General features: G+C 34.8%; 1 pseudogene; it reads right to left on the minus strand.

Annotated features, from left to right (window-relative positions):
- Positions 1-492: 492 nt before the first annotated feature.
- Positions 493-8,694, minus strand: LOC143675601 (vacuolar protein sorting-associated protein 26A pseudogene; annotated as a pseudogene).
- Between the last annotated feature and the right edge of the window lie 274 nt (positions 8,695-8,968).

Here is an 8,968-nt window from a genome sequence, read left to right on the forward strand (position 1 = left end):
GATACTGTTTTAAATCTTTGCACAATATAAGGACTACTAAGACTTTCTAATATTTCTTGAACATAAGATTTTTTTTTCACATATAAAGGGTAAGGAGTACTCATTAGCATGAAAAGGGAGAAATAAGAGTTATAATCAATACTGTGGAGAAAGAAAGCAAAATGACAAATAGCAGCCTACTCACAGGAAAATCTTTAATATTTATGCTTAAGCCTATCTGAGTGCTTATTGTCAAATCACAGCGTAGTTAATTTAAAAAATGCAGTTTAAGAAAGTTCCAGTGTCTCAGAGAAAGCACTTGTTAAAGTGTATATATATGAAAAACATTTAGTTTTATCATAAAGCATATGCAGCAGCGTAAGATAAAGAAAAACTATTACAAATGGAGTTGTGGTCTTTTTCCATCTACGTGCCGCAACCATTTTCAACCTGCTGAATTTAATCTCAATATTTACAGGAGTATTTGGTTTTTCTTTTTTTCTCACATTCAATTCACATTTCAAGCTGTTCAGCAGATGCCTGTGATTTTGGAGTTTCAAAAAGCTCATGAGAGTTTGTTCTCTGTTTCTTTAAGTTTTCAGCGCTTTTCTTGATAAAATGATCTCCTGCTTGAAGTACCTTCTGTCTTCCTCTCTTACAAGGATTCATAAAGTACCTTACTGAAAATTTATGGCTCACATCTCTCATTGTTGAAGTTAGGTCATCTCCCACCAAAAATAGTCTTAGTCATTGTTTATGAAACAATGGATAAAAATATGAATCTATTGTTTCATATTTGGCAATTGTTTGTTTCTGGGTCCTATTCCTGTGATCTCTTTTGTGATCAATTGTAACTCCATATGCTGAATTTTTATTTTTGCTAATAAAAAATACATTTTTTCCAACAGTCATCCTTTAATAATGCTTTGATTTATTATGTTCCAATTCCATGTGTAGACAATCTCCAATGCCTGCTTCATTTTAACAAAATTGCTAACATCAGGGTAGGTGACAAGGTCATAAATAGTAATATCATACTCTTTTTACCAAGTCTGTCAAGTTTCTAACTATTGTCACTTTAAAAAAATAACTCATGTGGACATTGGCACCAATGTGAGATCCATACGGCTTTTCACGTTGCGTGAATTCAGTCATAACTTCTGCTCTGAGTCAGTTTTCGTGGAAATGTCAATTCTTTCTCCAGGTTTACAAATTCCTGAGTATTACTCCTGTCATTGAAAAGTTCAATTTGACCTACAAATTCAATTCTAATTGAATTTAACCTCTTTCCAGGTTGCTTAAAGGTTAGGTTTACCTTTCCTGAAACAGACTCTCCATCACAGAAAAGAGAGTGTTTTTCTACTTTCCCATCTTCGGTTTTCATTTTTTCTGTTTTCCTGGTTTCTCCATCATTAAGGACAACGTTGATCCAAAAAGACTCCAAGGAAACTCAAGGTCAGCACTGCTGCTGAATTCCTCCCACTTCATTCGTCTTGCTTCTTGGTCAGCTATTATTATTATTATCTTTGGTCATTAAGGCAGTGAATAATTTAGCTAAAATTTAGAGTCAGCTCTGTCTGATAAAAATTCCAATAATTTTTCATCACCGCCTACACCTTAATTTTTACAGCTTTTATTACAGGAACACCTCAGAGATTTTGCAGGATCAGTTCCAGAGCATCACAATAAAGTGAATATTGCAAGAAAGCAAATCACACAGTATTTTCAATATACCAGTGAATATAAAAGTTATTTATACCATATTGCATTTACTTAAATGTGCAGTAGTCTATGGCTAAAGAACTAGTATACACACCTTAATTAAAATGTGAAACGAAGACATGGAATAGTCACATACTGTTGGAAAAATGGCACTAATTGACTTGGTCAGAGCAGGGCTGCCACAAACATTCAAGTTGTAAAACAAACAAAAAAGTGATATCTGCAAAGCACAGTAAAGTGAAGTGAAGTAAAATGAGGTGTGCCTGAATGTTCTCCAGAGTATTCTGGTTCAGTGGCTTAACTAGCAAATATTGACACAGATGTAAAATCTAAGATGGTCTTTCTGTGTACAGAGCCCCTAAGGTATCATATTAATATTGAGTATTAAAAATTAATCATATGGAAAAGAAGTATAATAAAATAAGGCATCAGTGGTCAAGAGAGATCAGATGGAGTCAAGCGGCTGTTCCAGACGCTACTTAGTTAGGGAGTGCTAATTTTTGTGGTTTGCTAAACCTGTATCAACATCACTCCTGTTGGCTTTTAAGAACACCTAGGCTCGAACTGAGACTCTACAAAGGTCTCATACACTACATTTGCCTTCCTGGAACATATAATCCACAGAGGGTTCCTAGGTCAGATAAATTCTGAAACCCAGAGGGACCAGCCTCTCCAGCATTATCAATTAATTAAACCCCTTTATCCTTCCCTGTGGACACCCTTCTCAACATGAAAAAGCGAGAACAGGCATTCCCCAAAATTCCTTGCAGGTTGGGAGAAGATTAAAAGAAGAGGAAGTGTTACCAAGAAAATGGGATTTAACAGACAAGTCTGGCTGCTGAATCACTATAATGAGATTTCTTCTAGCCTCCAGTGTTTTGGAGCAGCTAGCAGGAAAAATCTGAGATAACAGAATGGTAGCCTATTACAAACTCTGGGATCGGTTCTCTAACTTTCTGTTGAGGTGTGCTTTGAAAATTATTGCTTCTTTCTTTGCTTTGTGCATATGCTATATTATACAATAAAGCATTTTTAAATAAAATTAAAAATAAATGAATCATATCGTCAGAAAATTCCATGAGGCATATGATTAAAGAATCTATTTGGTATAAAGCTCAAATTATGAAATAAACATTCGATGGAAACATTTGACAATAAAAAATCAAAATTCAATGGTGGCATTTGTGTGTTATTTTTTGTCTAAGAAAAACGTTTATGCCGAACCTAGAAAATTCTTAATGAAAATCAATAGTATGTGAGTCATTTTCTTTCATTAACATTTACATGTGAACTTGTGAGAGAAATATTGTATTGAAATGTCATTTTATCTTTAACACATGAGAAATTAAAATCAATCTATTACAAATAGAAAAGTAGAAAAAGGAAAAATAAACTCTGCTTTTTAAATTTATAAACATACATACATTTATTTCTAATCTTTTTTACTATAGACATTATTTTACATTTTGGAAAATTTCCCTTTATATTCTAGCATGAGCTTCTCTTAAATTCATATATTTTACTATAGTACACTATTAATGAATATGCACAAAGTAGAATAAACATTATTTTATCCTCATTTGGGTATAATATTATTTTCATACTCATTAATTTTTTTAAGTTTAATAATTTTCTAGTTTGCATTGAATTATTATAATGAAAATATTTTTTAACTATTGTTAGGTAATTCAGATTTCTTTCTCAGATGGGTTTTAAAAAGGGGGTCTTGATGAACAAATGTATTTGAAACATATTACCAAGTTGAAAGGTTCTATTTGAACCAATAATCAGTAATTCACCTGTCAATAACATCATTTAGGTAATTCACTTTATCAATTTGGTCACAGTTTTCTTTTAAATAATTTAAGATGGTTTTCCCATTATTTTGTAAGGTCTACATTTAAGTCTTACCTAATTCACTTTTTAATTTTTATTTATCCTATTTTTCAAACGCATATACAACTGCAAAGCTAAAATTCTGCTAAGAATGAAGTAATCACTGTGACTAAGTTTGCTTGATACAAATACAGTTCAATTCAAACACCAGTTTTAGGTAGACCTGTCTTACTTTAAGAAATATTTGTGAAATTGTATTTAAGATTTTACCTTATGGAATATAGCTCTTAAATCTAATACCTTTTCATGAACATATGATCTTGAAACCCCTGGCTGGAACTCATCTGTCTACATAACTCTATAAATTTTCTTCCAGAAACAAGGTTCTGCAGGACAAAGAAAAGTGCAAAATAAAATAATCACAGAAAAGGATGACTCTATACAGCTGTAAAATGTCAAAGAAAATGCCAAGTATAAGAGCAATATATCGGATCTTATCCTTGTTATATTGACCAAACCAAAAAATTGCCTTTGATGTTTTCAGGAAGACTAATACAAATTACAAACACTGCAAAGAAATAAGGATCCTTTTGATATCACCATGAAATTATTTTTAAATCTGGAACTAAATATTTTTTTCATAAATCAAAGGAGAATTCATTGTAAAAGAGTTAGTTAATGAATTTGATTTTAGGGCTACTGCCCATTAAACATTAATTTCTTTATGAAAGGATATAATTTATTTTCCCCTTAGGAGACAAAAGTCTGCTTTGGATAATATTTGTATTTCTTTTCTTAATATCCTCATTCATTTTCTACATGTAAAAATATTTATGGTACTAGAAGATCTGGTACTTTTATATTCTTGGCAGAATATGGAATAACTGGCTTAGTAATAACTATGAAATTGTATCTCATTAATATCAACATCCAGGAATGCTGGAGACCATCCAATGTTCCTGGATCAATTATAAAGATCAGATGGTGAAACTATAATTGAACTTTCCCACAGGTACTGGCTTTTCTCCAAAAAGTACCAATTTTAGGAAGGAGCTAGTGCTTTCTATTGGAATAGGGTTATTAACTTTGATAGAATTCCAAAATTGGAGCTATAGAAAGCTGTCACTTGGATCATGGTTTTGTCTTTGGGAAGGCACATACTTTATGCAGGAGGGACGCCGTTCGTTTCTGATTTTTAGTCTCGTTTCTCAATCACTGACACTCATGCCCTAGTTCAGACCTGCTTATCTCCTGCCTGTTCTATCGCAGCTGTCTGTTAATGCATCCTCCCGCAGTTTCCCACCTCCCCTTTCCCAAACCGTCTTCCACATCTGTTTTGCTCGACTATTGTCACAAACAAGGCTGTGCAAAAATCATCCTCAAACTCAGTGGTCAAAACTGCAATCCTTCCCCCACAAGAAATCAAGTAACTGGTGCTGTAGTAACAGGATAGTCACATGGAAAAAGAATGAAATGTCTTCATACAACATACAAAAAAAAAAAGATGGATTGGTTAATGAATAATGGACTGTTTAGAAATATGATAAAGAGCAAATATAGTAAAATGTTAATTGTAGAATCCAGGTAGTGAGTGAGTGGATGTTCACTGTAAAATTCTTTCAAATTTTCTCTCTGTTTGAAAATTCTCATAATAAAATGTTGAGGAAAAAAAAAAACTGCAATCACTTATTCTCACCAATCTGTGGGTCAGTGTGGTAACCCAGATCACTTCTTCTATGAAGCCCAGCTCCAAGACACTCCATGACCACAACCAACTCCTCCCAAACCCTCATCTTTAACCTCTGCAGGTTTTCATCACAGCACATATTAACTCAACAGATATTTATTGAAAGTTTACTAGAATAGGCTTTTGGAATAAATCAGTAAACAGAATGAACATCCCTGCTCATTATTTTATTTCTTAGATTTTCTGTCTCTTCTCCTGTGGTCATATGAAGACTCCTTGAGATTAGTGGCACATTTCTATTTGCAGTGTTTGGTGAGTGTTTGGCATATATTTGTAGCTCAAAGATGAAATGTATCAATGAATTGATGATGGAATAGATGGACTGATGAGTCTATATGCCACAGGTTTTGAACAGACTTTTCTGGCTGTGTATTGCAGAGTTTTCCATGCTCTGCCTATAATGTGAGGTATCGAATGTCTTTGACTCTGGAGTGAACAGTTTTTAACCCCTATATTCAACATGATAAAATTATTTCCAATAGTAATAATGTCCAAAATAAGAGCAATTAATAAAATAAATATTACAGAGAATAAAGGGCAAGAAGTAGTTGATTAAGGCCTTAATATTAGAGTAATATATTTTTTACAAAGGGGAAAATATTAATTTGTCTGTCAAAATAATTAATAACATTATAATATCTATTTTCTTAATTCATTGTTTAGTTTTAAAGCAAGTTTAAAATCGAGCAATTAGCAATTATTATAAAGAATGCACTTCTATTTAAAAGATAATGTTCCAGTTAGCTAAAGCTGCTGGAATGCACTATATCAGAAATGGGGTGGCTTTTATAATGGAGATTTATTAGTTTACAAATTTACAGTTCTAAGGCCATGAAAATGTCCTAGTTAAGGTATCAACAAGATGATACCTTCACTGAAAAAAGGCCAATGACATCCTGGCCGGCTCCAAGACACATGGCAATGCCTGCTGGTCCTTCTCTGTCAGTTTTCGTTGCTTTCATGTCTGGTCTTTCATTTTCTGTGGGTGTTTCTCGCTCTCTGTGAGCTCTCTTGGTGGTTCTGTCCTTTACACTCTCGTAAAGGATGCCAGGAAAGGATTAAGAGCTGCCTTGTATGGGCTGGGTCACATCTCAACTGAATACCTAATCAAAAGTTCCCACCCACAGCGGGTCTGCACCCACAGGAGTAGATTAAAAGAACATGCCCTTTGCTGAGGTACAAAACAGCTCCAAACCAAGATAGATTGTATTCAAATTTGGTAAATTATTTCACATACAGACTAAAATTTGCACTTAGCAAGGAAGGTATGCCTTATACTTTGTGCTTTTCAGTGTTTTACATTTTAAACATCAATAAGAAGTATAAGATACTGCCTCTTTGCCTCTACTGTTGGTGTATCACCATGCTTCATGTATTCCACTGTAATCAGAGCACGGGACAAAGTTACGCTCTGAAAATAAAAATGACAAAATAACCACAAAATGGAAAAAAGTGTTCATAGAGGGAGGTGGCATATTCCAAAGGATTAACTGCATATGGATCATGTTGCATAACTGTTACAAGTCAAGACCCCCCGGGAATAACTCTGGCCTGCTGTAGAGACACCAAGGAAATACGCTGGCACTAGTGGATTGTATTTGCATCTGCCTTGCCTGGGTGTTATGGATTAAAGTGAGTTGACAAATAAGAGATTGTTGCTATTTATTAAGCATTGTCAAATTATCTTGATAAAATTATTGCAGAGTAAAAGGGTATATCTCCCTATCTAACTTATTGAAAATATTCACTTTAAGACCTTCAATAAGCTTTTGAATTCTTGGTTGGGCTGGCAATAAAAGGGAGTGGACTAATCCAATAAACGGCTTTGGTTACCATGTGTTGATTTGTGCAGTGCTCGTCTCTCGGATACTATTCTTACCCCTAGAGAAACAGAGGCCAATAAGAACCAGTCCTTGCCTTCAAGGGGTGTAGAGACAGGGAATTGTTTTATGCCACCCTCCTTCATAGAAGAATGCCTTCTTTGTAAAACATTGCTCCTCTCATTGAACAGCAAAGTGGTATTACGGTCCACTGAGAAGGGACCTCACACGGTTTGAATCATGGTAGCTTTTGGAGAAGAAAAGTTGTCAGAACTGAGAAAAAAGTACGAGTGGGATAAAATGTTTATGCACTGTGGGATCCACAGAGGATGGGAAGGATGAATCATGCGCAAGCCCTTGAGACAAAAGTAGCGTTTAAAACAGCAAGAAGATGAGAGAGCTCATGGCTAGTTCTGAAAAGCAGTCCACGGAGGCTGCCGAGCAGTGAAGGGGGTGTGAGAATGGGGAAGAAGAAACTCTAATGATAGGTAGAAAGACAGTTATGCAGGAATTCATGTGACAATCAAGGAATGTGAATTTTACCCCAAGGCTCTGGGAAATAGCAGAGTTTTGGGCCAGACATGATTGACAAAATTTTCCTCCAGCTAGATGAATTTCTGAAAGTAAGTCAGTTGGCATTCTGGTTTATAAATTAGCAAACACTGGCAGCACCTCACCTAACTCAGTCATTCAGAACCTGGCTCATCTCTGGATCAGCTGGGGTGAGGAAAATTCATATTTAGGATTATTCACTCTGAGGCCCAATTTGCCTTTGACATCTCTTCTCTGTAGGTGTAAATTTGTATATTTCAAAATTATTCAGTTATGTCAAAAATATCTGCATAGCACCAGATTTCTATTGAGAATTCTGGCTGTTACTAGAATGATTTGTGAGAAGGTTTAACTTCAAATATATCTGTGTAAGTTCCTGCTCACTTTATTCACATATTATTCTCATAAATGCTTCTTGTTAACATTGTGTAAGCATATTTTCAAAGCAAACTTCATGCATAAAAACAAAACAAAACTTTACTTGAAGGTCATTGTCAAATTGGCCAGCTCTTTGGAGAATTACAAAAATGCAAAAGAGCTCCCCGGTTTTATGGTAGTATTGGACAACATTGCCCTTTTCTCATATTAGAAATGAATTTTGCAGTCAAGAGTCAATGCATTCTGATTTGGCTATCAAGGGAAGGATTCCTTAATGATTTTTTTGGAAAATGGAGAAGCTTATTCTCAAGATAAGTCTTAGAGCCTGATTTCTCTAATTCAAAACTTACTATCTGATTGATGCACTCATTTAATTATTTATTTTTGCACATAAAAAGTACATATTTGACATTTATATCTAAGTATATGAAATAAAAAATTGCTGAAGACTGGTGTAACAGAATAATGTTTTTGCATTTTTTTTTTAATATCTCCCAACTCTTTCAACTTTGTCAGCAATTATGCACATAACTGCTTGGACTCTGTCAGCTCTGTGCCTTCACTATCTTTGCCCATGGTTAACTCTGCCAGCTCTGTGCCTTCACTGTCTTTGCCCATGGTTAACTCTGCCAGCTCTGTGCCTTCACTGTCTTTGCCCATGGTTAACTCCGTGAAGAATTGTGCCCAGTGAGACTAACATTAGGAAACACTTAACTTTGTTAGCAACAGGTGCATACACTCTCTTGGTTCTGTGCTTTCCTTGTTTATGCCCGCTCTAAAGCTTTGCTTTCAGCGCTGATCAACACAGTGCTTTTTTCATGTGGAGCTCTGAATCAACCACCTTTAGAGGGCCTGGACTCGACTCACTAGCCTGTAAGTTCCCCTAAGTAAAATTCATGTCTCAATCAGTGCCTAGCATTTTCTTTAGTCTTTT

The sequence above is a fragment of the Tamandua tetradactyla genome, chromosome 3, assembly GCF_023851605.1.
Source record: "Tamandua tetradactyla isolate mTamTet1 chromosome 3, mTamTet1.pri, whole genome shotgun sequence".
NCBI lineage: Eukaryota > Metazoa > Chordata > Mammalia > Pilosa > Myrmecophagidae > Tamandua > Tamandua tetradactyla.